The sequence below is a fragment of the Panthera leo genome, chromosome B4, assembly GCF_018350215.1.
Source record: "Panthera leo isolate Ple1 chromosome B4, P.leo_Ple1_pat1.1, whole genome shotgun sequence".
NCBI lineage: Eukaryota > Metazoa > Chordata > Mammalia > Carnivora > Felidae > Panthera > Panthera leo.
The window spans coordinates 133,507,493-133,532,465 of record NC_056685.1 but is presented as its reverse complement, the minus strand read 5'-3'; the positions used below and the strand labels follow the sequence as shown (position 1 = coordinate 133,532,465).

The window sequence follows — 24,973 nt, the reverse complement described above, 5'->3', positions numbered from 1 at the left end:
AAATCCATGCTAAGAAATATCACAATTTAACTTCTGAAAACTAAAAACAAAAAATCTTGAAATCAGCCAGAGAAAATGACAACTTACCTATTGAGGAAAAATAATTTGAATGACAGCATGTTCTTCATCAGAAACCATGGAGTTTGGAAAGAAATAGCAATATAGCTTGAATTACAGGGGGAAAAATAACAACTGTCAACCCAGAATCCTATACCCAATGAAAATATCCTTCAGCAATGAAGGACAATCAAGACATTCTAAGATGAAGGAAAACTAAGAGAGTTTGTCACTGTAGACCTACTTAAAAAAAAAAAATGGATAGAGGAAGTTCTCTAAACAGAAAGGAAACAATAAAACAAGGAACCTGGGACCATTAGGAAGAAGGAAGAACACAGTAAGCAAAACAGGAGTAAATACAATAGGCTTTTCTTAAGTTTTCTAAATCATGCTTGACAGTTTGAGTAAAAGCTATAGTCTTGTGGGGTGTGTGGCTGGCTCAGTTGGTAGAATGTGCCACTCTTGATCTCAGGGTCGTGAGTTTAAGCCCCATAATGGGCATGCAGCTCACCTAAAAAGTTAACTGGATTTAATAAAACTTAAAAAATATTTTTAAAATATAGTCTTTTGTGGTTCTAAATATATGTGGATAAAATATTTAAGAAAATTATATGGGGTGCCTGGGTAGCTCAGTCAGTTAAGTGTCTGATTCTTTATTTATTTTTTATATTTATTTTAGTGTTTATTTATTTTTGAGAGAGACAGAGACAGAGTGAAAGAGGGGGAGGGGCGGAGAGAGAGGGAGACACAGAATCCGAAGCAGGCTCCAGGCTCTGAGCTGTCAGCACAGAGCCCAAAGCAGGGCTCAAACTCATAGACTGCAAGATCATGACCTGAGCCAAAGTTGGATACTTAACCAACTGAGCCACCCAGGTGCCCCATTAAGTGTCTGACTCTTGATCTCAGCTCAGGTCCTGATCTCAGGGTCATGAGTTTAAGCCCCGCTCTGGGCTCTGCACTGGGCATGAAGCCTAAAAAAAAAAGAAGAAGAAAAGAAAAGAAAAAAAAGAAAAAGAAAATTATATTATAAAATGGGAAGAGTAAATGGACATAGAGGGAGGTAAGGTATCTGTACTTCACTCGAATTGGTAAAATGATGACATCAGTGGGCTGTCATAAGTTATGTATATATGATGTAAGACTTAGAATAAACACTTAAAGATATACAAAGAGATACACTCAAAAACAGTATAGATACATAAAAATGGAATTCTAAAAAATGTTTAAGTAATCCATAGGAAGGCAGGAAAACAAAAACAGTAATGAAAAACAGAACAAACAGAAAACAAAAAATAAAACAATAGAATTAATTCTTACCATATCAATAATTACATTAAGTGTAAATGATCTGAGAATATCAAGAGAGTTTGCAGAGTGGATTTTTTTTTTATTTTTTATTTATTTAAAAAAATTTTTTTTAATGTTTTATTTATTTTTGAGACAGAGAGAGAGACAGAGCATAAGCAGGGGAGGGACAGAGAGAGAGGGAGGCACAGAATCGGACGCAGGCTCCAGGCTCTGAGCTGTCAGCACAGAGCCCAACGCGGGGCTTGAACTCACGAACTGTGAGATCATGACCCGAGCCGAAGTCGGATGCTCAACCAACTGAGCCACCCAGGTGCCCCGCAGAGTGGATTTTAAAACATAGCTTAGTATATGCTGTCTACAATATACTCACTTCAAATGATATAAACAGGGTCCAAGTAAAGGATGGAAAAAGTTTTGCAAACATTAATCAAAGGAAAGCAGGATATATTAATATTAGATAAAGTAGACTTTGATTTTTTTAAATGTTTTATTTTATATTTAAGAGAGAGTGTGAGCAGGGGAGAGGCAGAGAGACAGAGACAGAATCCAAAGCAGGCTCCAAGCTCCGAGCTGTCGGCGCAGAGCCTGATGTGGGGTTTGAACCCACGAGAAATGAGATCATGACCTGGGCCAAAGTCAGACATTCAACCCACTGAGCCACCCTGGCACCCCTAAAGTAGACTTTGGAGTAAAGAAAAATTACCAGAGAGGGGAATGTTACATAATGCTAAAAAAGTGAATCCTCCAAGAAGACATAGCAATCCCAAATGTTTATGCACCAAAAAATGTGCTGCAAAGCATGTGAAGCAAAAGCTGATAGACCTGGAAATAGAAATCAACAAATGTACCATCACAGTTGGAGATTTCAACACCTCTCTCACAACAATGGGTAGAACAACTAGGCAGAAAATCAGCAAGAATATAGAAGAACTCAACAATATTGTCAACCAACAGGATCTAATCAACATTTTATTTATTTTTATTCATATATATAATTTGTCAAGTTAGCTAACTAATCAACATTTTAAAAACATTCCATCCAGGGGTACTTTGCTGGCTAAGTCAGTGGAGCATGTGATTCTTGATCTCAAGGTCATGAGTTTAAGTGCTATGTTGGGCATGGAGCTTACTTAAAAAATAAATAAATAAAAATAACACAAACATTCCATGCAATAACAGCAGCATACATATTCTTTTAAAAGAGCCGTGGGTGAGGCACCTGGGTGGCTCAGCTGGTTAAGTGTCTGACTCTTGACTTTGGCTCAAGTCATGATCTCACAGTTTGTGAGTTCAAGCCCCGCATCAGGCTCTCTTTGGTCAGTGCAGAGCCCACTTTGGATCCTCTCTTCCCCTCTCTCTCTGCCCCTCTTCCACTTGTTTTCTCTCTCTCTGTCTCCTTCTCTATCTGTCTCTCTCAAAAATAAATGAACATTTAAAAAAATTTTAAAGAATTGAAATCTCAGTGTTTTCTCCAACCAAAATGAAATCAAACTAGAAGTCAATAACAGAAAGATAACAGGAAATTCTCCAAACACCTTGACACTAAACAGCACATTTCTATTATTTTTTTAATCTTTATTTTTGAGAGAAAGAAAGAGAGAGACGGTGAGAGTTGGGAAGGAACAGAGAGAGAGGGAGACACAGAATCTGAAGTAGACTCCAGGCTTCAAGCTGTCAGCACAGAGCCCGATGCAGGGCTTGAACTCACAAACTACCAGTTCATGACCTGAGCTGAAGTCAGATGCTCAACTGACTGAGCCACCCAGACGCCCCTAAACAGCACTTTTCTAAGTAATCTATAGGTGAAAGATGAAATCTTAAGGGAAATAAAAAAATAATGTTGAACTGAAAGAAAATGAAAACAACATATCAAAATTTGTGGGACCCTAAATCAGGGCTGAAAGGGAAAATTTTAGCACTAAATGTACAGTTTATTATTTTTTAAAATTTTTTACTGCTTATTTTTGAGAAAGAGAGACGGAGTGTGAGTGGGGGAGGGGCAGAGAGAGGGTGACACAGAATCTGAAGCAGGCTCCAGGCTCTGAGCTGTCAGCACAGAACCTAATGCAGGGCTCAAACTCTTGAACCAGGTGATCACGACCTGAGTGGAAGTCGGATACTTAACTGACTGAGCCACCCAGGCGCCCCCTATATGTATGCTTTAGAAAAGAGGAAAAGAGTGACCTAAGTTCCCACTTTGAGAACCTATGGGGGAAAAAAAAAACAACAACAAAGCAAGCAGAATGAAAGAAATAATAAAGATACGAGCAGAAATCAATGAAATTGAAAACAGAAAATCAATTAAACAAAAAACTGATCCTTTGAAAAGATTAAAATTGACATGCTTCTGGCAAGACTGACAAAGATAAAAGGGAGAAGATACACATTAGCAATGTCAGGAATGAAACAGGAGATATCACTACATATACTACATGAAAGGATCATAGGGCAATACCACAGACTCTACACAAACTTAACAACTTAGACAAAATAGATCACTTCCTCCAAAAACACAAATTACTACAACTCATCCAATGTAAAATAGATAGTTTGAATATCCGTATAACCAATAAGGCAATTTAATGTATAATTTTAAAGCTTCCAAAAGAGAAATAACCAGGTTCAGATGGTTTCACTGGAGAATTCTCCACGTGAGTAAAGAAGAATTAAAGCCAGTTCTACACAATCTCTTCCAGAAAATAGAAGAACACTTTCCAATTCATTTTCTAAAGTCAGTTTTATCCTAATAACAAAAGCAGACAAAGGCAATATAAACAAAGAAAACTACAGACCTATAACTCTCATGAATACAGACACAAAAATTCTTAATAAAATATTAGCAAATAGAATCTAGCAATATATAAAAAAGTATTACTCACCATGCCCAAGTGGCGTTTATTCCGGGGATGCAAGTCTGGTTCAATATTTAAAAATCAATCAATGGATGGGGCTCCTGAGTGACTCAGTTAGTTAAGCGTCCAACTCTTGATTTGATTTGGGTCATGATGTCTGGTTCATGAGATAAAGCCCTGAACCCGGCTCTGTGCTGACAGTGTGGAGCCTGCTTGGGATTCTCTCTTTCCCTCTCTCTCTCTCTGCCTCTCCCACCCCCCCTCAAAAATAAATATTAAAAAAAAAATCAATCAGGGGCACCTAGGGTGGCTCAGTCGGTTAAGTGTCCGACTTTGGCTCAGATTATGATCTCATGGTTCATGAGTTGGAGCCCCCCATCAGGCTCTCTGCTGTCAGTACAGAGCCTGCTTCAACTCTTCTGTCCCTCTCTCTCTCTCTGCACCCCCCACTGGTTCTCTGTCTCTATCTCTCTCAATATAATAAACTTAAAAAAAAATCATTCAGTGGATTCTGCCATATTATTGGGCTCAAGAAGAAAAATCACACAGTCATATCAATAGATACAGGAAAACATTTGACAAAATTCAACACCCATTTATGATAAAAACTATCAGAAAAGTAGGAATAGAGAACTTTCTGAACTTGATAAAAAGCTTCTACCAAAAACCTACAGCTAACATTATACTTAATGTTAGCAAAATTCTGAATGCTTTCCTCTTAAAATTGGAAACAAGGCAAGGATGACCTCTTTTATCATTCTTATTGAGTATAACCCTGGAACTTGCAGCCAGTGTAATAAGGCAGTAAAAGGCATACAGCCATACAGAATGAAAACAAAGAAATAAAACCATCCCATTTTTAGATAACATATTTAGAAAATCTAAAAGAATCTTAAAAAAAAAAAAACACTTAGAACTACTTTTGTAAGAATAGCAAGGTCACAGGATACAAGATAAACATACAAAAAGTAATTGTTTTGTGTCTACTAGCTATGAACATGTGGCCATAGATATTTAAAATAATATGCTATTTATAATCATCAAGAAAATTAAATAATTAGATATAAATCTAACAAAACATGTATAGGACTTGTAAGACTAAAATGATACAACACTGGGCACCTGGTTGGCTCAGTCACTTGAGTGTCTGGCTCTTGATTTCAGCTCAGGTTATGATCCTAGGGTCATGGGATTGAGCCCCGCATTGGGCTCCATGCTCAGCACGGAGCCTGCCTAGGATTCTCTCTCTCTCTTTTTCTCCCTCTGTCCCTCTCCCCCACTCTCTCTCTTTCTCTCAAAGAAAAAAGAAAGAAAGAAAAAAATGACACACCACTGATGAGAGAAAATCTTTTTAAGTTTTTTTTTTAAATAAATGGAGAGATAAAACATATTCATGGATTGGGAGGTTCAACATAGAAAAGATGTCTATTTTCATCAAATTGATATACAGCTTAACACAATTCCTATAAAAGCCCTAGCAGGTTTTTGTAGTTACCATAAAATTATTCTAAAATTTATATGGAGGGGTTCCTGGGTTTCTCAGTCAGTAGAGCATCGGACTGTTGATCTCAAGGTGGGGAGTTTAATCCCCACATTGGGCATGGAGCCTATTTAAAAATAATAAATAAATAAATAAATAAACAAAATTTATATGGAAAGACCAAGGAACTAGAATAGCTAAAACAATTTTGAGACGGAGAAGTACAGTGGAGTCACTTTTTTTGCTTTCAAGACTCACCATAGACCTACAGTAATCAAGACTCTGTGGTAGTGGTGGAGGAACAGACACAGAGATTAATGGACTGAACAGAGAACCTGGGAAAAGACCCGCTCCAACATACCCAGCTAAATGCTGACAAAGGCACAAAAGCAATTTAATGGAAGAAAGAGCATTTTCAATAAACAGTGCTGGAGCAAATGGACATTCATAGACAAAACAAAACAAGCAACCATTTGAACCATTCTCACACCTTACACAAAAATTAACCTGTATCATGAACTTAGATGTAAAACATAAAACTGTACAACTTTTAGAATAAAACATAGGAGAAAATGTGCGGGGTTTAGGGCCCGTTCTTATGTTTGACACCAAAGCATGATCCATAAAGGGAACAATCGATAAATGGGACTTCATCAGAATTACAAACTTTTGCTCCATAAAAGATGTTGTTAAGAGGATGAAAAGACAAACTACAGAGTGGGAAAACAGTATTTGCAAACCAAATATCCAACAAAACATAGAAGGAACTCTTAAAACTAAGAACCAAACAATCCAGTTGGAAAATAGGCAAAAGACACGAAGAGATATATGTATTTTTTGAATGTTTGTTTATTTTGAAAGAGAGAGATTGCAAGTGGGGGAGGGCAGAGGGAGAGAAAGAGGATCCCAAGTAGGCCCTGCACTGTCAGCACAGAGCCCGACGTGGGGCTTAATCTCACAAACTATGAGATCATGACCTGAATCCGAAAGCAAGAGTCAGACGCTTACATCGACTGAAACACCCAGGCACCCCAACAAAGAAATATTTCACCAAAGAGGACATACAGATGGCAAATAAGCACATGAAGAGATAGTCAACGTCATTAGCCAATAGATAAATGCAAATCAAATCCACAATGAGTTATCACTATACACCTATCAGAATGGCTAAAATTAAAAACTGTGACAACATGAAATGTTGGCAGGAATGCAGAGAAACTAGATCACTCATACACTGCAGGTAGGAATGAACAATGGTACAGCACCCTGCAAAACACTTTGGTAGTATCTTTATTCAATTTTTTTGTCCAAAAGAAAATTTATTACTTATTTATAATAGCCTCTCATGCTTTTAGAATTTCTTGCCAGATGCCTCCGGAGCAGGTGCTTTCTGGGCTGGAGTTTTCTGATCCTTCTGAGCCTTTGGAGGCACCGCCTTCTGGACTTGCAGCTTTCCGGGCAGGAAGCTTCTGGACGGGAGCCTTCTTGCCTGCAGCAGCCATCTTTTTTTTTTTTTTTTTTTTCTGGAATCTTTGCAGCAGCTCCTTTTTTGGGAGAAGCTTTCAGGAGAGCTGCTTTTTGTAGCTTCCTAACTTCAGGCTTGATTATTCCGTTCCTCATTTTCTTTGCCTTCATGACTTCATAACGATCAAAATCTGTCATCTTGGCTTTGCTTTCTCTGGCTTCAATCTTCTTGGTCCGTCTTGTGGCTGCCCGTTTTGTATTGATATCTGCCTTCTGCCAGGCTTGTCAGACACACGGAGGGCACTGTGAGGGAACTTGATGATGAAGTCAGGGAGCTGCGTGCATTTGAAAGGCATAGCCTGTCTCCTTACCTGAGTGCAAGGTCCATCAACCAAAGCCCTGTTCTGATCAATAACATCTACAATCATGACCAGCTTCCTGGCACCAGGCCCAGAGTAAACGTAGGCTACCGGGCCAACCTCCGTGAGATGCCTGAACACCACACTGGCAGCGTTCAGTGAGAAGTGGCAGTATCTTTAAAACGTACACACGCAACTACAGTGATTGAGTTCCTGGGCATTTATCCCAGAGATATGAAGACTGCTGTTTACATAAAATCCATACATGGGTTTTAGCAGCTTTATTTATAACAGCCCCAAACTGGAAACATGCAGATGTCCTCCAATGGGTAAATGGTTAAACTGTGGTATATCTATACCACTCAGTAATAAAAAGGAATGGGCTATCGATATACCCAAGTGGCTGAATTTGCAGATAATTATGCTGAATTAAAAAAACCTGGGTGGTTCAGTCAGTTAAGCACCTGACTCTTGATTTCGGCTCAGGTCATGACCTTATGGTTCATGAGTTCAAGCCCTGCATCAGGCTCAGAGCTGACAGTGCAGGGCCTGCTTGGGATTCTCTCTCTCTCTGTCTCTCTCAGCCCATCCCTCTCTCTTTATTTCTCTCAAAATAAATAAATAAGCTTAAAAAATTAAAAAAAATCATACAAGAGTTACTGTAGTACGATTCTATTTAATATTCTTGAAATGACAAAATTATAGAAATGGAGAACAGATTTCTGCTTGCCAGGAGTTAACAAGGAAAGGAGGTGGGAGAAAAATGGGTGTAGCTATAAAAGGGCAACATGAGGAATCCTTGCAGTGATGGAAATATTTGGGTGTCTGGGCCACATCGATGTCAATATCTTCGTTGTGATATTGTACTATAGTTTTGCAAGATCTTAGCATTGGGGAAAACTGAGTAAAGGGCACATTGGATCTCTTTGTATTATTTCTTATAACTGCAGATGGAATTTACAGTGATCTCAAAATAATAAGATTGATTAAAAGAAAACGCCAGCACCATTTTAAACTACAGACTGCACTGAATAAGGTATTATCTCTGCCTTCAAGGAGCTCATCAGTCTCTCTCATTACGAGCTGAGCACGTAACTGCATTTCTCAAGACATATATGGTGTTCACAGTTTTGGACTTTTCAGCATTCCCCAACCTTGTTTTGGTAGAAATGTTGCCTCATCGTTCCCCTTTCTCCTTCCTTATGGCCCATTGCATGTGACTAGGATCATTTGTATAATGTGTAGTACTGTGTGCAACATAAAAACGAGTGTGCTTGTTAAAAGAAATTATTAAGAATTTCTAGACAGTAATAGCAGAGCGTTACCCCATGTGCTGGGAGAACCCTTCGCGCTATGTGATGCTGGCCCTACTTGTGATTCTGGTAGTGTTGCCAATCACCATCTCACCTCCCTTGGCAGGAGATGGTCCTAAATATTCCAGGACTGGTCATTCATAATATCTCATTGCCCTGTTACTTCTACTAGAATCCTTACAGGGAAGTCCTATATAATGAAATGGGGCGGGGGTGGGGGTGGGGAAGAAGTCTCTTTTTCCTCTGGGATGAGTTATTTATTGAACAAGTATTTATTGGGTACCCACCACGTGCCAGGCTCTGTGCTACATGTTGGAGATACAACAGTAAGCAAGATGGGTGTAGGGAGCCTTAGGTCTCCTGTAGCTTAGAGTCTACAGGTAGAGGCAGACAAAAGCAATTAATGGTGAATCAGGTGAAATGCAAAATAAAAGAATGAGGAAAAATGCTGTGAGCAAAACAACCAGGGTGGCCAGATATATACAATTCCTAAGGGAAAGTGAAGCTAAGACGTTAAGTAAATTGCCATAAGATCCGAGAGCTGGTTAATGACCAGTAAGATTCTAGCCCAGGTATGTCTGGTACCAACCACACTAAGCCAGTTTGGATAATTGAAAATTGAAGTCCTTCCGTGAGAAAGGGCGGGAAACAGCATCATGCGGTAAAGATGTTAGGGGCTCAGGATCTGAGTCATAGCTAAATTCAATCTTGACTTGGACGAGTTACTTTAACTTCCATAAATCACGGTGTTCTCATTTCTAAAATGAGGAGTGATCAGAATTATTGCCGCAGAGATTAAATGAAATAACGCCACGGAATGCCTGGCCCAGCGCATCACCCCTAGTAAGGGCTCAGTGAGTGTTAAGTTTGCACATCATGGTTTCAAGTCTGAAGAACTGAATTCCAGCCAGAAAATCTACTTAACTACATGAAGTTTGGTAAGTCACAACCTCTGGCAGCCTACTTTCCATGTCTGTAAGATGAACATAATAACGTACCTCACAGGATCACTCTGAGCATCAATGAGATAGTAATGTAAGTGAAAATACTATCCAAATATGGCAATTTTATTATGAAACTCATGGGGTATCTTCTCTGACCAGTGATCTTGACTCCCTTCTCTTTAAAAACAATTTTTTTAATGTTTATTTATTTATTTTGAGAGAGAGAGAGAGCACCAGCAGGGGAGGGGCAGAGAGAGGGAGAGAGAGATTCCCAAGCAGGCTCCATGCTGTCAGCACAGAGCCTAACGTGGAGCTTGAATTCACAAACCATGAGATTATGGCCTGAGCTGAAACCAAGAGTCGGACGCTCAACCGACTGAGCCACCCAGGCGCCCCCTGAGTCCCTTCTCAAATGCAGCTCATGCCTTCCTCCCTGTACTGCCTCTGCAACTCTGTTACAATGTTATATTGCATTATAATGCTTTCCATGCCAGTGTGTTATAGACTAAGAACTCTTCGAGGGCAGGGACTGTTTCCCCTCTTCACCCTGGCACCTAGCTCAGTCGAAGCTCAGCGAAGTTGAATGAGTGACGATGAGTATGGGCCTGGGCCCCAGTGTCTGCAGTACAGGGCACTGGGCGGGAGTACACCTCCCCTTAGCAGTTCATGCATCTGCCCAGCCAGCCCTGAGCTGCCCTCACATATTTCACCCAAAGCAAAATTTCAATTGCAGGCAGGCTTCTTTCTGTTGACGAGTAGTACACATCTGAACTCCCTCTCTCTTTGGCCAGCAGAGATACACAACCATATGCATTATTTAAAACAAAACAGAACAAAACAAAACTATAGAGTTCCATGTTGACCCTTTCTATGTTGTTCCCTTTTGCACTGACACGTTTATTTAGGATACTTTTGCTCTAAGTTATGCATTTTGTAGTTATGTAGTGCTTACATGTGTTACTGTGAGATTCTCAAGGCTAAGATTTATTGCAGAGAGAAATGGACACTCTTCACTGTCTTGAAAAAAGAGGGAGGACTTGAGACTCTCTGCCAACTGCATGTTCTCGCACCCACTCAGCTGCTGTCTCCTGGATATGGATCTGGGGTTGCCCACCTTGGCTCTTGACTTTAGCTGTGTCCTCACCTCTTGCCTAATTCCCTCTGGTCAAAGACTACACTTGAGTAGTCATCTTTGGGGAAGTACCGAGAATATCTGTATACTCTCCTCTTGAGCCCAGAATCAACATTTTCATGTTTTATTTATTTATTTATTTATTGAGAGAGAGAGAGAGAGAGAGAGAGAGAGAGAGAGAGGAAATGGGGGAGAGGCAGACTGAGAGGCGGACAGAGGATCCGAAGCAGGCTCTGCACTGACAGGCTGACAACAGTGAGCCGGATGTGGGGCTCAACCTCATGAACTGTGATGTGAGATCATGGCCTGAGCTGAAGTCAGATGCTTAACTGACTGAGCCACCCAGGGGCCCCCAGAATCCACATTTTAAAATTAGGGATGATCGTGTCATTCAAAGAGTTTGGGGACAATCTGTATAAGTAATAGATCGGACTGTTTGGGACTAGCTGTCTGGAAATGCAGCTAGACTTTTTACATTAATTTCTATAAAAATAATTCCCCTCTTTGCTATAATGTGGAATTTTCCTGGAGTGTAATCTTGACATAAAATGATATCATCCCATAAAAAATTCCAAGGTAAAAGGAAGAGAATTGGCAATTGCTTTTTCTTTAGGGTTACAGATGTCACTAACCCTCTTCACATATATTTTTATACATAAGTAATTGAAGTCACTCAGAAGATGCTGCTTGGATGTATATTAGTTTACCAGAGAGTGTTTTGGCTATCCACAAATGCTTTAGGTGAACATGGTCAAATTGGTTGCTGAGGACCTGAATCAGATCTAAGATGGATTCTAAATGGTTCCAGAACAGCGGGGAAGAAACTGAGAAGGAACTCAGTCAAGAAACTATTTTGTGAGTTTCAGTCCAAGATGGTGACTGAGGAAGACCTTGAACTCACTTCCTCCACGAACACACCAAATCCACGCCTACTTACAGAGCAATTCCTCCTGAAGAAGAAGTGAGGGCTGACTGAACAGCTTCCGCACAGCAAAATATAGAAAGACCACACTGAGAATAGGGAGAGAGACAGGCACACGGTAACGAAGGGAACCCCCACCCTGAACCCTGAGAACCGCCGTGGGGTAGTTCTCTAGTAGAGAGCGACTAAGAGCAGGTTCAAAGCCATGGTTTGAAAAAGCAACTAGAATATAAAGGATTCAGCCCTAGAACCGAGCCACACTTTGGGGAGCTGCTGGACCGCATTCTGGACTGGGGGTGGGGGTGCGGGTTGGGGGTGCTGGGGAGTGCCGTGGTTCACAATCTCCCTCCACCTTGAGACAGGAGCAGAGCTCCTGCTGCACAGTCTGCAGCTTCAGTGAGCCCTGGACACCCTGGGGCACAGAAAAAAAAAAAGTGGTTTAAAACAGCAACTAGAGGGGCGCCTGGGTGGCTCAGTCGGTTAAGCCTCCGACTTCGGCTCAGGTCACGATCTCACAGTTCGTGAGTTCGAGCCCCGCGTCGGGCTGTGTGCTGACAGCTCAGAGCCTGGAGCCTCCTTCGGATTCTGGGTCTCCCTCTCCCTCTGCCCCTCCCCTATTTGTTCTCTGTCTCTCTCTCTCTCTTTCAAAAATAAATAAACATTAAAAAAAATAAAGCAGCAACTAGAAGAGTATCGTGTGGTTGGCTGAGTCAGTAGAGCATGTGGCCCTTGATCTCAGGGTCATGAGTTCAAGCCCTACGTTGGGCATGGAGCCTATTTAAAAATAATGAGAGTAAAATAAAATAGCAACTAGAATATAAAGGTCCATCCCAAGAACCCTACCAAATGGTGGGGGAGCTGCTGGAACACTCTCTGGGTCAGAGAGGCCGGCAAGTGCTATGGTTTACATCCCCCTCCATTTTGATAGTGTGGGTGGGAGCAGGGTCTGGGTGCCCGAGCCAGCCTACTGCCTCGGTGAGCCCTGGGCTCCTAGCCCGCATCGGCCCAACATCCAACCGAGGTGGCCCCGGTGCAGTGCACAGCGGGATGCCCCTGGTCAGTGCCCGCTAGAGCTGCAGGCATCTCACCAAGGTGACAAAGGTGAGAGCACCCCGGAACACTGCACGTCTGCACCACTTCAGCCCCAGCTGACTTGCCTGGGCACTGCTGGAGCAGAGCGCCCTGGGACACCCTGGCCCGTGCTTGCCTCCGCTCTAGCCTCTCCGCCAGGGTGCTCTTATGTGGAGTGTCCTGGGACACTTCAGCCTCAGCTGTCCTCCCAGTGTGCCCACAATGCAGAGAGCCCCAGAACACCTCCAGTCTGTGCCTGCTTTGGCTTCAGCTGTCTTGCCAGTGTGCCCTCTGTGCCAAGAGTCCTGGGACTACCCCGGCCCACACTCCTTCAGCTCTGGCCATCCCACCAGGGCAGCCCCAGCACAGAGAGCCCTGGGACCCCCAGCCCACACCGGCCGCATCTCTAGCCAGCCAGTCAAAGTCACCAGGCATGCAGTGTACACAGGGGATGACCCTACACAAGATCATTCTATTAAGTTTAGGGGAATTAGCTGTTCCACCTGATTCACAGAAACAAACACAGAAAGTCAAGCAAAACGAGGAGACAGAGGAATATGCTCCAAACCAAAGAATAGGAAAAACCTCAGAAAAAGAACTAAATGAAAAGGAGATAAACAAACTACCTGATAAAGAGTTCAAAGTAATGATCCTAAAGATGCTCACCAGACTGGAGAGAAGAGGGAAAGAACTTAGTGAGAACTTCAACAAAGAGATAGAAAACATAAAAAAGAATGAATCAGAGCTGAAGAATACAATAACAGGAATGAAAAACATGCTGGAGGGAATCAAGATGCAGACGAACAGATCAACACCCTGGAAGACAGGGTGATGGGAAGCACCCAAGCTGAAGAGCAAAAAGAAAATAGAATTTTAAAAAATGAGAAAAGGCTAAGGCATGTGTTGGACGACATCAGGCGAACAAACACTCGCATTATGGGGGTCCCAGAAGGAGAAGGGAGAGAGAAGGGGGCAGAAAACTTATTTGAAGAAATAACGTGGGGAAGGAAACAGACATCCAGGTTCAGGATGCAGAGAGAGTTCCAAAGAAAGTGAACCCAAGGAGGTCCACACCACAACACATAATAATTATAATGTCAAAGATGAAAGATCAAAATACTGATTCCTCACCTAGAACCATGAAATTGGAAGTTCTAAGAGTAGGCATGAAAATCTGCATTAAATACTAAACACTCCATGTGAGCTTATGCTTACTAAAGTTTTTAAAGAGCTACTTGAGGGGCGCCTGGGTGGCTCAGTCGGTTAAGCAGCCGACTTCGGCTCAGGTCATGATCTCGCGGGTCTGTGAGTTCGAGCCCCATGTCGGGCTCTGTGCTGACAGCTCAGAGCCTGGAGCCTGTTTCAGATTCTGTGTCTCCCTCTCTCTGCCCCTCCCCCGTTCATGCTCTGTCTCTCTCTGTCTCAAAAATAAATAAACGTTAAAAAAAATTAAAAAAAAATAAAGAGCTACTTGATATCAGAATGACAGATTTTACATTCTTCAAGGTTGCTTAAGGCATGTACTGATTTTTAATAACGTGTGTGTGTGTGTGTGTGTGTGTGTGTGTGTGGTGGAGTAGGGTGTGGGGTAGGAAGAGCGCTAAAGTTTGGTAAGCCTGATAGTTCGGGAATTCATTATGGAAATGACAATTTTTTGAGGGTGGTGATCGGATAAGGTGACAGAGAGAAGGTATATGAACAGGTACTCGTGATAGATGTCATATGTTTATGGGTGCTTGATGGCTTTGCTTCACTACATAAGTCCCTCCGTGAAATAACCTCTGTTATGGTGATAGTTTTCAAAAACTATTATGAGAAATAAACTAGATAGACAAACATATAATGTAATACATGTATTTACATTTGGCCAATTCCTAAAAGATAAAAATTGGTATTTTTAGGAGTATGGTATTCTTTTAAAGCCCACTTATCTTATAAGTCTTTATTTTGGATAGTTTTATCATGACCAATTGCTCTCAAACCAATATATAACTGATTTAACAAACTGTAACCACCAGGTGAAACAACTTTAATAAACTAGCAGTTTAGCCAATTTCTTAAATTTCTCATTTTCAGTGCACGTTAGTCTTGGAACTTCTCTCTTCATAAAGATGAATACACTTTAAATGTAGATGATATATAGTGAAGGCTTTCTACTCTATTAAAATTTGCCACCCATGTTAAGCTTATCTATTAAAGAGAAGGTGAGCAAAAAAAAGGATCGCAAACATGTGCATCGCCCTCAAAAATGTCTTCGTGCCCTTTGTGATGCCCTCCCTCTCATCCCTCTTCATCCTCCACTTGCTTCCGGGTGGCCACTGAATCTGCTTTGGTCATTGTAGATTAGCTTGAATTTTCCAGAATTTATGTAAATGGAACCATACAGTATATATGTACTCTTGCTTCGGTCTGACTTCTTTCCTTCAGCATAATTACCTTGAGACTTATGCATGCTGCGGCGTTCATCAATAGTTCATCCATTTTTACCACTGAGTTGTATTCCATTGTATGGTCGTACCTTTATACGTTAGTCCCTTCACCTGTCGATGAATGTTCTGATTGTTTCCAGTTTGGAGCTGTTACAAATAAAGCTGTTATAAGCATTCCTGGAAGAAAGGCATTACTTCATTTCCAGTATGACCTTTTGCAAGTTAACCTTTGTAAGGTGTGTTCCATCAAATAGCAACTTGATGTAAAACAATAAAAATGGTGGAAAAGCTGTCAATTTTTAGAAGTTAAAGTTTCTTTTTTTGAGAGAGAGAGAGAGCACGAGTGGAGGAGAGAGACAGAGAGAGAGAGAGAGAGAGAGAGAGAATACCAAGCAGGCCCCATGGCCAGCACAGAGCCCCACACAGGGCTTGATCCCATGATCCCCTGGGATCATGACTGAGCCGAAATCAAGAGTCAGACGCTCAACCAACTGAGTCACCTCAGCACCCATACATTAAATTTTAGTTAGAATGGTATCAAACTTTGCTATCTTCTTCTGTATTAGGAGATCTTTATATATATATACTCTGGTCTTGCATATTAAAAAAAGACATGTGGGTTTTGTTGGAAGAGGGTTTATATACTCACTGTGTAACTTCATCATTTGTGCACTCAAAAAATGACAAAATCTGTTGGCCTTCAGATATGTTCCTCACCCTTTTTCTGTTGTTTCATGTCATGGGGTGGGGGCAGGACTGACCTGGAGGTCAGTGTCAGCTGGCTTCTGGCTCAGCCAGTGGGAGGCACTGGTGAGAGGGGAGGGGGAGGGGGAGTAAGGAAAGAAGGGTAGAGGGAGGGGTAGAGGGAGCAGAGGGGTAAGGGTGAAAAGGGAGAAGGGGAGAGGAGGAGAGAGAGGGAGGAGGGGAGAAGGAGGGGAAGGGGGAGGAAGGAGAAGGTGAGGGAGGAGACAGGGGGAGAGGGAGGGGGAGAGGAAGGGGAGAAGAGGGAAGGGTTAAAAGGAAGGGGAGGGGGAGAGGAGAGGGGAGGAGGAAAGGTGGGGGGGAAAGGGTGGGGAAAGAGGAGGGTTAGAAGGGAGGGGTGGGGAAAGGAGTGGGGAGGGGGAGAAAGAAAGGAAGAGGAAGGGAGGGGGAGGGAGAGGGAAGGGGGGAGAGGACAGGTAAAAGAGGCAGGACAGAGGAGGGGGGAGGGGTAGAGGGGAGGAGAGAAGGGAGGGGAGAGGAAGTATTAGAAGACAGGGAATGGGGAGGGGGGACAACAGAGGGGAGGGGGAGGAGAGAAGGGGAGGGAGGGTGAGAAGTGAGAGGAGGGAGGAGTAGAAGGAGAGGTGAAGGAGGGAAGGGAGAGGAGGAGTGGGGGAGGGGCGAGGGGAGGGGAGAGGGGGTGGCCTAGAGGGAGGGAGTTTACTTTCCCTTCCTTTTTGTCCTGTCCAGAGGCATCCCTGGCAGGGGCTGAGTCTGTGATGTCGCCTCACCAGCAGGCAGGCCTTCTGTGGCCCAGCTTCTGCAGCTGACTTGAGAGGGAAGCTTCCAGCCATTGCCAGTCTTTGGGAGGCCTCAGATGCCATTGTCCTGCTCTTGGGGCTCCTATGAGACCAATTCCTGATATTACATTTTCTGTTTTGAATATTTAGAATAACTTCTATTTTCCTGACTGGATTCCGACGGACATACATGCCCCTCAGACCCTAGAGGCAAAGCGTGATAACGTCTTTCGTCAGCAGCGTTGGTTTCAGAGCAGTAGTCATAGCTTAGCGGTGAATCCCACTGGGTGGCTCATGAGATGCGAGGACAACAGCATAACAAAATAGTACAGTCTAGAGAGGTGGAGTGACACTGAAAAAGACATCCACCTGTGGATTGTCGCAGGCTGAGGAAATGTCTCTGGGGGAGAGGCAGGAGCACTGTTGGGGGCTGGAGTCACCGAGGACACTGAGAGTGAGGGGACCAAGGGCACAGGCAGAAGAGAGTCAGGAGCGGGTGAAGGAGAGAGCCCACGATGAGGTGCTATTTTCCTTGCAAATGGAAGGGAACATATGGGGCCAATTTTGAGGAGGCAAAGGTACTGAAGTCTGGAAGAGAGTGGAAATGGTTGGGAATGGGCTGTGGGAACCCGCATCTGATCCTGGAGCTAGGGACCGTCTTTGTGAACCTGACCGCCCTCACCTCACTCCATCTGTAAGGGGCTTGGACAAATTTGCTAACCCCCTTTTTACCTCTAAAATTCTGATTCTATGAGAGTGTTAGGTTCTGGTTCTGCCTAATGGAGCGGCATAAAATAAAATGTTTTACATGACAGCTTTTCAGATATTCAGAGCTAGCTAGCCATCATGTTCCCCTTACCTTCCTCTTCCCCACTCAGAACAGCCCCACTCTTTCAACCGCTTTTTATGACACTATTTCCTGCTAACACTCACCTGGGTATATCTTTTTAAAAATAGGTGCCTCAAAATACACACGACACTTCAGACTGATTATCTGATTATTGCAGGGACCAAGGGATTATAAACTCCTGTTATTTGGTGATAGCGATTTAGCATTTTATCAATTCTTATTTTAATTCCTTAAGTACCGGTGCCCGCTTTGGCGGCAAGTACACCAAAACCAGAACGATACGGGGAAGATTAGCCTGGCTCCTGCAGAGAATGACGTGCAAATTTGCGAAGAGTTTAATTACATAAATACTGTCAAACTCAGTCTGCCTTTGGCTCTCCTCTTCCCCTTGCCCCCATGCTAATATAGTTCTTTTTCTAGTTAAGACTTTTTTTTTATTGTGATAAATATACAATTTACCATTCAAACCTCTTTAAGTGTGCAGTTCAGTGCCTTTAGGTATATTCTCATGGTTGTGCAACCATCACCAGATGGTTCTCCAGTTCTCCAGAACTTTATCATCTTCCCTTACCAGACTCTGTCCCCATTAGACAATCACTCCCCATTCGTCCCTCCCCCAAGACCCAGGCAACCAGCATTCTACTTTCTGTCTCTATGAATTTGACTGCTGTAGGCACTTCATATAAGCAGAATCATACAATATTGGTCCTTTTTAAAATCTGGCTTATTTCACTTAATATAAGTTCTTAAAGGTCCATCCATGTTGTAGCTATGTATGAGAGCTACATTTTTAAAAAGTTGAATATTCCGTTGTGTGTATATGTCGCATTTTGTTTATCCCGTCTTCCGCTGATGGACATTTGGGTTGTTTCCACTGTTTGGCTATTGTGAATGATGCTGCAATGACCATGAGTATACAAATATGTTTGAGTCCCTGCTTTGAGTTCTTTTGAGTACATACTCAGAGGTGGAATTGCTGGGTCAAATGGTAGCTCTGTTTAACTTTTTGAGGAACCACCATACTCTTATAAATACCTTTGTCAAGAGCATATTCTTTCAGGCCTCTGCAGGTGGACCCTATGCCTGCTCTATGTTACGCGATGTCAGGTGCAATTTACTATGCATAGCGATCCCTACTGTAAAATAGAATCATTCGCATGTAATGTATAGCCCACTGCCCAGATTATAATTAGTGCAAGGATTGGCTATAGTTTATTAGAGATTTATTTATTTATTTTTATTTCAGTAAACTCTACACCCGACGTGGGGCTCAAACTCACGATTCTGAGATCAAGAGTCGCATGTTCTACTGATTGAGCCAGCCAGGAGCCTCTATTAGAGATTTTAATCTGTGACAAGAGTAGACAGCATAGCCAAATAGTGAGCAATGAAACATTGAATAACGTTTTCAAGATGCCTGGTTTTAAAAACATTTTTGATATATTACTGTAGGCTTCCCAATCTCAACTTTCCTAAGAAAAGATCGCATTTAGTAGCGACTAACCAGAACCACGAGGCTTTACAAACTGGTGCGAATCTGGATCAATATTTACATAGTGCTACAAATTCTTATGTCCAAGGTAAGCTCCAGTCAGCACAATTCTAGATTTTACTATTTTATTTATTTTTAATGTTCACTTACTTTTGAGAGAGTGAGAGACAGAGCACAAGTGGGGGAGGCGCAGAGACAGAAGGAGACATAGAATCTGAAGCAGGCTCCAGGCTCTGAGCTGTCAGCACAGAACCTGACGTGGGGCTCAAACCCATAAACCATGAGATCATGACCTGAGCCAAAGTTGGACGCTTAACCGACTGAGCCACCCAAGCGCTCCTAGGTATTACAATTTTAAATACCCTGCGTGATGTGCCTTGAAATCAGTGTGCTGGGAGATACTGATCTCCACTGTCCCCAGGATGGCCAGATGGATGGAACTTGGAGTAGCTAGAGCTCCATTACCGGTCACCTGGTCACTAGGAGTCCTGGACTCACTGAAATCTGGTCAAGGAGGGGTGCCACCACCTGGTCATTCACTTTGGCAGCAGCTGCTGACTGTGCTATTGCTCATCAAAGACAAGGGGGCCATGGTGTTGCTATAGCATCTGATGTTTCAGGTACCCGCGGGCTGCTAGCCATGCGAGGAATGGGGGCTGAAGATGGGGCTAAGGATCCTTGCAGGTATAGCTCGGGACAGCCCGGCTTTCTGCTTCACATACATGGAAAACTTCTGACCTTTGTGGTCAAAGCCATGGGCAGAGTGGTTGTTCTTTCTTTCTTTTTTTTTTTTAAAGTTTATTTATTTATTTTGAAAGAGAGACAGAGAGAATGAGAGGGAGAGGGGCAGAGAGAAAGGGAGACAGAGGATCTAAAGCAGACCCCGTGCTGATGGCAGAGAGCCCGATGTGGGGCTTGAACTGGTAAACTGTGAGATCACGAGCCGAGCTGAAGTTGGATGCTTAACCGACTGAGCCACCCAGGCACCCCCAGGATGACTGTTCTAAAAAAACACATGTACCTTCTGTGAATTATAGCTTCATCATCTTGAAATATTTGATGTGACTGATTTCAGTTTGAAGTCCACGTTATAAGAAATACCACATTTGTCAATGAAAGGAGTTGGAGTCTTTAAATTTAATTTCCTTTGTAAATCATTGAGATTTAATTCAAATACCATAAAATTCCCTTTAAGAGTATACAATTCAAGGTATTTTAGCATGCTCGCAGCTGTGCATCTACCATCACCTTCTAATTCCAGACTATTTCCAACATGTGAAAAAGAAACTCTATTAGCAGTCACTCTCCGTTTCCCTCTACCTCCAGGCCCTCGCAACCGCTAATCTACTTTCTGGCTACATGGATTTGCCTATTCTGGACATTTTATATAAACGAAGTCATGCATTATGTGCCTTTTGAGTCTGGCTTCTTTCACTTAGCATAATGTTTTCGAGATTCAGCTGTGCTGTAGCACGTATCAGTACATTTCTTTTTATGGTCGAATAATATGTCACCGTATGGATATGCTACATCTCATTTATCATCAGTTCAACCATAACTTTCTTTCTTTCTCTTTTCTTTCTTTCTTTCTTTCTTTCTTTCTTTCTTTCTTTCTTTCTTTCTTTCTTTCTTTCTTTCTTTCTTTCTTTCTTTCAGAGAGAGAGCATGTGCTAGTGGGGGAGAGTAGCACAGGGCGGGTAGAGAGAGAATCTTCGGCAGGTTCCATGCTCAGCGTGGAGCCTGACATGGGACTGGATCCCACGACCCTGGTATCATGAACTGAGTTGAAATCAAGAGTCAGACCCTCAACTGACTGAGCCTCCAATCATAAATTTTAAACGATTATAAAAATGGTTTTAAATTTTTTGTGACATATTTGTGCACATAAATTTCTTGTATGATGGTGATTATGAAGAATCTGAAGATACTGTCACTATAAAGTCTGGATTAGGAACTGTGTGTAGGATCTCAGACTGTTATCAAAAAAAGTCATGTTCCCACAAGTGACTTAAGTCTTCTATTGACATTTTATTTTATTTTATTTTAATTTTTTTTAATGTTTATTTATTTTTGAGACAGAGAGAGACACAGCATGAGCAGGAAGGGGCAGAGAGAGAGGGAGACACAGAATGTGAAGCAGGCTCCAGGCTCTGAGCTGTCAGCCCAGAGCCCGACGCGGGGCTCAAACTCACGAACTGTGAGATTGTGACCTGAGCCAAAGTCGGACGCTTAACCGACTGAGCCACCCAGGCGCCCCTATTGACATTTTAAAAATCATTTCTTAGAACTGTTATATAAATTTAAAAATTTCTATAAAACTTTGTACATATTATTTTTCTCATCATAATTGTATAAAGGATATAGAATGAATTTTTTTTCTCTAAGTCACATGTATACATTCCTAAGTCCCCTCGTTTATTCCATTGTGCCACACACAAAAAATATTCTTTTAGATTTTATTTTTAATGTTTTATTTTTTTAATTAAAAAATTTTTTACATTTATTTATGTTTGAGACACAGAGAGAGACAGAGTGTGAGTGGGGGAGGGGCAGAGAGAGAGGGAGACACAGAATCCGAAGCAGGCTCCAGGCTCTGAGCTGTCAGCACAGAGCCCGATGTGGGGCCCGAACCCACAAACTGTAAGATCATGACCTGAGCCGAAGTCAGACGTTCAACCGACTGAGCCACCCAGGTGCCCCTATTTTTAATTTTTTAAATGTTTATTTATTTCTGAGAGAGAGAGAGAGAGAAACAGAGTGTGAGCAGGGGAGGGGCAGAGAGACAGGGAGACACAGGATCCGACGCAGTCTCCAGGCTCTGAGCTGTCAGCACAGAGACCAATGTGGGGCTTGAACTCACAAACCATGAGATCATGACCTGAGACAAAGTAGGACACTTAACCGACTGAGCCATCCAGGCGCTCCAGAAAATTTTATTTTTAAGTAATCTCTATACCACATGTGGGATTCAAACTCACAACCCTGAGATCAAGAGTCACATGCCCCACCTGAGCCAGCCAGGGACCCCCTCACAAATATCTTTTTATGTATGCCAGTATGTGAAAAGTGTTTGGAGGCACACTTTACAGAAAACCTCAGATTTTATTTAAGGATTAAAAAAAAATTTTTTTAGAGATTTTAAGTAATCTCTACACCTATCACGGGGCTCAAACTTACAACCCCAAGATCAAGAGTTGTATGCTCTACTGACTGAGCCAGCCAGAAAGCTTCAGATTTTAAAGAGGATTCCTACTAGGAAGAAATGGCCACATTTATGGCTCTTTCTATGGCTGAGAAAGTTCACAAATTTACAACTTTGCACACTGGTATTACTTCCCTACAAAATTCATCCTTCATAAAATGCTCATGGCCAAAGTTTATAGTCTTGAGTGGTACCGGGGCTGTCTGGAGACCTATGGGTCAGTTTTGTGGAGAGTCAACCTTTTCCCCCTAGCTTTCTTGAGGTGTAACTAACCAAATTGTAAGATATTTAAAGTGTACATCATGATGACTTGATATACACATTGTGAAAGGATGTCCCCCCATCTGGTTAATTAACACATGTATCAATCAACTCACATATTTATTTCCCCCCCACTTCTTTTGGTGAGAACATTTGTGTTCTACTCTCTCAGCACATTTCTTTTTTTTTTTTTTTTAATTATTTTTATTTTTATTTATTTTTTTTAACGTTTATTTATTTTTGAGACAGAGAGAGACAGAGCATGAACGGGGGAGGGTCAGAGAGAGGGAGACACAGAATCTGAAACTGGCTCCAGGCTCTGAGCTGTCAGCACAGAGCCCGACGCGGGGCTCGAGCTCACGGACCGTGAGATCATGACCTGAGCCGAAGTCGGCCGCTTAACCGACTGAGCCACCCAGGCGCCCCTCTCAGCACATTTCTATTACACAATATGGCATTATCAGTTATAGTCACATCAGTTATAGTCTAATGTTATACACTAGATACTTGAGTCAATCCTTTAATTGGCTGGATCTAATCCATTCATTTCCCCCCTCTGATAAGATCATCTCAAGTCTAAATCATGATTTTGTGACAGCAGTTAATACTCTGTATATATTTTTAAAATTTTTATTTATTTATTCAGGGGAGGGGCAGAGAGAGAGAGAGAGAGGTAGAGAGAGAGAATCCCACCCAGGTTCCACGCCCAGGACAGGGGCCCGATGCCCAATGTGGGGCTTGATCTTACGACTGTGAGGTAATGACATGAGCCAAAATCAAGAGTCGGACATGTAACTGATTGAACCACCCAGGTGTTCCTAAATTATATATTTTTAAATATGTATTTATTTAAGTAATCTCTACGCCCAATGTGGGGCTTGAACTCACAGCCCTGAGATCAAGAGTCGCACACTCTACTGACTGAGCCAGCCAGGTGTGCCTCTTTATAAGACATTTTGTAAAACAAAACGTTCTCACATTTAAAGCTATAAACTCTAGATGTGAAAATAACACATACACGCCACACACTGTTATATGGTTTATTTTTAAAATGATAGTAATAAATGCTTTTCCCTTGTTGGGAAATGACATACCTATTTTCAGTGGATAGAGCCTTAAAAAGTAACAGCGTTCTGTTCAAACTGAACTTGTATAATTGCACAAAAGTCATACAAAGCATTAAGAAATGCTAACAAAGCCTGCAGCTCTCTCAGATCCTCATTGAGCACACCCCGTAAGGCCTTGATTTCAGTGGGGACCCCTGATCTGAGCAATACTGATGCCCACGCCAAGTTCCTCAGTGACACTTAGGCAGAGGTTAAGAACAGTCAGGACAACCCACATGCTTTGTGACAACGGAATTCTGCTCTCATTAAACATTAGCATTAATGATGCATTCACTTTCTCATTATATTAGGAACATTAAACACTTCAGCTTGAAGTATATTTTCCCAGGCTTAAAATGTAACCCTATCAGCTTAAGTTTTAGGTGACAGATTCCCACCTCAGGAAACTAAAATTAAAAAAAAAAAAAAAAAAAAAAATTAACATCATAAAAACCTCTTCCAAGAGGGTCCTTTATGCTGCCACCAGCCTGGGTCCTCACTTATTTTCTAACACTCACACACACACACACACACACACACACACACACACACTACATTATTGTTGATCATATGCCAACTGAGGGGTGGCAGATAGGTTCTGACTCAGATCCCAACTTTGTTTTATTGGTAGCGGTTATTGGAAACACGGTGTTCCAAAGGACTCTGAGGTCACCGCTGACCTGGTGGGCAGTCCCCATGCCTTACTTGTGATCTCTCACACAGACATGGGGGAAGGGGAGCCAGCACTCCTGCATCAGATCTGTAATCTTTGTATTATCAAGAAAGCTAAAGGAGGGTGTTGGTTATCTAAGCTCTGAAAAATATAACAGCTCAATTTTCCTATTTTAATGAGTTACAATGTCTTTATCTTGGGTTTTCTTATTTTATGAATCTTTATCTCAAATTAAGATATAATGTCTATGGTAGGATTTTTCCCTTTCTGACCTTGTTACAAAGCTTAGTGAAAAAATAACCAAGTTTTATAGGGGCGCCTGGGTGGCGCAGTCGGTTAAGCGTCCGACTTCAGCCAGGTCACGATCTCGCGGTCCGTGAGTTCGAGCCCCGCGTCAGGCTCTGGGCTGATGGCTCGGAGCCTGGAGCCTGTTTCCGATTCTGTGTCTCCCTCTCTCTCTGCCCCTCCCCCGTTCATGCTCTGTCTCTCTCTGTCCCAAAAATAAATAAAAAAAAAAAAAAAAAAAAAAAAAAAAAAAAAAAAAAGAAAAAATAAC

General features: G+C 42.1%; 1 pseudogene; it reads right to left on the bottom strand.

Moving 5' to 3' along the window:
* Positions 1-7,048: 7,048 nt before the first annotated feature.
* Positions 7,049-12,115, bottom strand: LOC122225469 (annotated as a pseudogene).
* Between the last annotated feature and the right edge of the window lie 12,858 nt (positions 12,116-24,973).